The sequence below is a fragment of the Myxine glutinosa genome, chromosome 5 (assembly GCF_964187855.1).
Source record: "Myxine glutinosa chromosome 5, kmMyxGlut1.1, whole genome shotgun sequence".
Taxonomy (NCBI): domain Eukaryota; kingdom Metazoa; phylum Chordata; class Myxini; order Myxiniformes; family Myxinidae; genus Myxine; species Myxine glutinosa.
In genome coordinates this window covers 33833045-33838686 of record NC_136265.1, presented here as the reverse complement: position 1 = coordinate 33838686, position 5642 = coordinate 33833045, and positions in this window count along the sequence as shown.

The window sequence follows — 5642 nt, the reverse complement described above, 5'->3', positions numbered from 1 at the left end:
GCGTGAGCCTCCCAGAAGGTAGGCAGTTTAAGGGTCACTGCCGTGTCCATGTCGGTAGGTCACCAATGAAGGAGCTCGGGCTCCCACGTCGATCGGAAGAATGGACGCGACAAAAAGCTGGAATTCGTCCGAGTTGCTTTATTCAAACAAAACACTCAGGTACTCTGAAAAGCCCGTTTATCGGGCAGCAATATATATACACACATTATCCCGGAGCGTTTGCCCAGGAAAGGCGAGAGGGGGCGTGGCCGAGCGTCCTGGCTGCGGCCTGGCAAGTTGAGGGCGAGCCTGCCCGGGCGTCCCGACCGAGGCCTGGCAAGTTGAGCGCGGGCCTGCCCGGGCGTCCTGGACGAGCCCGGTGTCATGTATGCAGTGCAAATGTTCACCATTGTATCCCTACACCGGGACCGGGTTGTATCCCTACGCCAGAGCTCGGATGGCGCTGCTGTGAATCGGGCCTTGATCGGCAGAGTGAATAAACGCGTACGACAATTGATCGCAGTTTGTCGAGATACTTTACATGGCGACGAAGGTAAACATCTAGACCATGACATCTTTCGGCCATATCGATGAATTCGACCCTCATGAGGGGGATTTTGACACGTATTCTGAGCGGTTGTCTTTCTACTTCGAGGCGAACGGCATTGCGACCGAAGGCCGGATGAAGGCCGTCTTCCTGTCCGTTTGCGGAGGTGAGACGTTCACACTCGTTAAAAACCTGATTCGGCCTCGGACAATCCAGGAGCTCACGTATGCAGAGCTCAAGGCCGCTTTGAAGGAACATTGCAACCCATCTCCTTCAGTCATCCTGTGTCGGTTTAATTTTTACATGTGCAGACAGCAGCAAGGTCAGTCGATCGCAGACTTCATTGCACACCTCAAAAAACTGTCACATCTGTGTGAGTTTGGGGACACGATCGATGACATGCTTCGTGATTTGCTGGTGGTTGGCATGTCCGATGACCGCACTCGTAGACGCCTGCTTGCTGAGAGAAGACTGACGTTCCAAAATGCCAGAGACACCGCCATTTCCATGGAAAGTGCTGAACGCAACGCTACAAGCATCGGTGCCACTCGCTCATCTGGTACCAGCCCTGCTGTGAATCGGGTTGGATCATGTTCAGCCACAACGTTGGAACAAGGCTCCTCGTCAGAAGCCAGTGCAGTCTCAAACCCACAACAACTGTTTTCGGTGCAACGGAAAGCACCCTCCGGAGACGTGTCGGTTCAAAGATGCCACCTGCCATTTCTGTTCGAAAACTGGCCATATTGCTCCAGCTTGCATCACTCGCAAATCGGGAAAAGGAAAAGCTGCTGACAAGATTCATCAGTTTATCGGTTCGGAGGAACCCGAGCTTGACCAGGTGAGCTCTGTTTCCGACAACTCAGAATCGTATGACCTGCTTCATATTGATTCTCACCATAGGCGGGACCCTCTTCTTGCCAATGTTGTCGTCAACAATCGACCATTGCAAATGGAGGTCGACACTGGTGCGGCCGTCTCGCTCATCAGCCATGCTGTTTTCACAAACCTGTGGAGTGATGCTGACCGACCCCATCTGAAACCTACTACCTATGGACTCTCCACCTATACAGGTGAGAAGATTGTTCCCTGCGGTACATGTGATGTCATGGTGGGCTACGATAACCGTGAGTTTCACCTACCCCTGATCGTCATTCCTGGAAAGGGCCCTTCCTTACTCGGCAGGAACTGGTTGAGCATAATTCGACTGAAGTGGGAAAGCATTCATCAACTCCGGGCAGCCAACGTTTCTCCTACCGCAGCATACACACTCAAAAATGTGCTGGATACGTACCCGGATGTCTTCAAGGATGAGCTTGGAACCTTGAAAGGACATACGGCTAAACTCAGGGTTGACCGGGATGCCAATCCTATATTTTGCAGGGCTCGCCCAGTCCCTTTCGCCCTGCGTGAGCGGATTGACAAGGAACTGGATCATCTTGAAAATCTGGGGATCATCGAGCAAATCCAGTATGCCGAATGGGCGGCGCCCATCGTTCCGGTCATAAAATCGGACCAGTCCATCCGCATATGTGGAGATTATAAAATGACCGTGAACAGGTGTTCTTCATTGGATAAATATCCAATCCCGAGGATCGAAGACCTCTATGCTCGTCTCACGGGAGGCAAGACTTTTACGAAACTCGATCTCAAATCCGCCTATCTACAGCTCTGCTTGGACGAGAATTCGAAACAGTATCTTACCATCAACACGCATCGTGGGTTGTATAGGTACCACCAACTTAGTTTTGGAGTGAAATCTGCACCTGGAATTTATCAGCGTGTCATGGACAGTTTGTTTGCCGCCGAACGCAACGTCGTTTGTTACCAGGATGATATTCTGGTTACTGGTCGTACGGACGCGGAACATCTACAGAACCTGGAGAGAGTTCTGAAGAAGATTTCGGACTCCGGCCTACGTTTGCGTCGAGACAAGTGCAAGTTTATGGTGCCATCAGTCACGTACCTGGGTCATACGATTGATGCCGAGGGTCTACACCCGACAGATGAGAAAGTCTGAGCTATCAAGGATGCTCCTTCTCCACGAGATGTGACCGAATTGAAGTCATACCTCGGTTTGCTTCAGTTCTATGGTCGTTACATCCCAAATGTGACCGACGTTTTGGGCCCCCTTTATCGGCTTTTGAGGAAAGGAGTCTGCTGGAGCTGGGGGTCTACTGAACAATCAGCATTCCAGACCTCTAAGGATCTGCTCAAATCGTCCAATGTTCTCGTTCATTTTGATCCAGAGAAGGATCTTGTGCTGACATGCGATGCCTGTCGGTATGGAGTGGGGAGTGTATTATCGCACGTGATGCCTGATGGTACGGAAAGACCGGTTGCATTTGCATCCAGAACGTTGTCCCCGGCAGAGAAAAACTATTCCCAACTTGACAAGGAAGGATTGGGAATCGTTTTCGGCGTCGGCAAATTTCGCCAGTACCTTCTTGGACATCATTTCACGATTCGCACTGATCACAAGCCGCTGATCAGTCTGTTTGGTCCAACTAAGGCGACATCTGACACACTACCGCCCAGGATCATCCGCTGGTCCCTGTTTCTCGCTGCTTATGACTACACCATATGTTATAAGCCCGGTTCGTCTATCACAAATGCAGATGCCATGAGTCGGTTACCCCTTCCAGAATCCGTTGATGATTCGCCTACACCAGGATCCATTATCGCACTGATGGATCATCTGGAAGATTGTGCTGTCGATTCCGGCCAGATCCGCACTCATACTCGACGAGACCCCGTTCTGTCCAGAACTGTCCAGGCTGTACAGCTTGGATGGCATTTGCTACCTGAGGGTGACCCAGATTTTGCGGCTTTTAAAGCACGTAAAAACGAACTCAGCGTGGAAAATGGTTGCCTACTCTGGGGATGTCGTGTCTTGATCCCGAAAAATCTGCGTTCCAGGGTCATGGATGAAATCCATGACTGTCACCCCGGGATTGTGAAGATGAAGTCACTCGCCAGAAACTATGTGTGGTGGCCGAATCTTGATGCTGATATCGAACATCATGTTCGACATTGTTACCCCTGCCAGAGCACCCGGAATACACCTGCGAAAGCGCCACTGCATCCCTGGGAATGGCCCAGCGAACCGTGGCATCGCCTACATCTCGATTATGCCGGGCCTATTAACGGCAGCATGATTCTAATAATTACGGACGCGCACACAAAATGGATTGATGCCTATGTGACGCGTGGTACTACGTCAGCCATTGTCATCGAAAGACTCAGACGCTGTTTCGCCACTCATGGTCTGCCCAGGATGATCGTGAGTGATAACGGTTCGTGTTTTTCCAGTACCGAGTTTGCCAAGTTCACACGTCGGAACGGCATCAAACATAAGTTTGTCAGCCCACATCACCAGGCTTCAAATGGCTTGGCCGAACGATCCGTGGGAATCATCAAATCCGGATTGCAGAAACTTCAGGAGGGAACCCTGGAAACAAAGCTGTCTCGTCTCCTGTTCAAATACCGCATCACGCCACAATCAACAACCGGTGCAGCTCCGTCTGAGTTATTGATGAAACGACACTTGAGATCGACACTTGACAATCTCAAACCAGACATATCATCAAATGTTTATCAGAGCCAGCTTAATCAAAAGTTGGTGCACGATAAGACGTCCAACAGTCGATGTATCAACATTGGAGATCCAGTGTTTGCCCGAAATTTTGGTGCAGGTGCGACGTGGCTACCGGGAGACATCATCGAGAAGCCAGGTCCACTGTCCAGTGTGATTCGCCTGCAGGACGGCCGCGAAATTCGTCGACATCAGGACCACATAACCTACCGTCACTGTGAGTCGATGGAGCCTGTAGCATCGTCACAGTCAGGACAACAGTTCGACCCGCCACTGCCGGAGATCGTCGTGGCCGCTCCAGCCGGCTCGGATGCCCCGAAAACCTCTGCAAACGCTACACCCTTCGTGGAGACCAAAGGAATCACCTCGGACTCTGTATCCACTGGTACACCGCGACCCAAAGGAATCACCTCGGACTCTGTATCCACTGGTACACCGCGACCCAAAGGAATCACCTCGGACTCTGTATCCACTGGTACACCGCGACGCTCAATGCGTGAGAGAAAAGCACCCGACCGGTTGAATCTTTGAAGATGTTTTTTTTTCACGTTGACACATGTTCTATTTTCACGTATTTTCATTATTCTCATAACCGTTTGCACACATATTTTCACATGTTTTGGAAATGTTGCTTTTGAAATGTCAATTCTGGAAATCTAGCACGTATTGCTCTTGGTAATTTTGGACTTAAAGGGGAGGATGTCATGTATGCAGTGCAAATGTTCACCGTTGTATCCCTACACCGGGACCGGGTTGTATCCCTACGCCAGAGCTCGGATGCCTCTGCTGTGAATCGGGCCTTGATCGGCAGAGTGAATAAACGCGTACGACAATTGATCGCAGTTTGTCGAGATACTTTACACCCGGCATGGTGATCGCTCCGCGTCCTTGATAGGTGCAAGGCGATTGTGAAAACCCAGCGGTAGCCGCTACAGGAACAGGAATACAGTACTGTAAGGGTGGGGACAGGAATACTTTTCTGTAAAGGATGGGCACAGGAATACTGTACTGTAAAGGTGAGACTTGTAATCCCCTCTCCCACCTGGAGGTGGGATTCTTGTAATCCCCCATTCTCCCCCCACCCCAATTCCCCCCATACCGCCACCCCTTTTCCCCCTCCCCCATTCTCCCCCAACACCACCGACAAATATAAAACCCTGCTATACACTATTTGTGGTTATGCTGATCCTATGTAGCAAGGAGGAGTAACGAGACAAACACACACAAACAAATACCTGCCCGTGAATCGTAGTAACGGTACAGTACAATATATTGGAATCAATTTTTCGTGGTTTCCATTCTACCCCACCACCGATTTTCCTGCCTATCCATGTCATCATTTGGGACGGTGTAGCGGTTGATACCCTCAACGGTAGTGTTTGATTGTCGGTTCATGAGCACCACCCAATGATCAATTTATTTGAACTGTATTCAATAACTAATAGTCGATTAAATATACATCATGACTTTTTAGGTTGACAGACATAATTAACCCCGAGGAGAGGAGGTGTTAAGGATCTATTT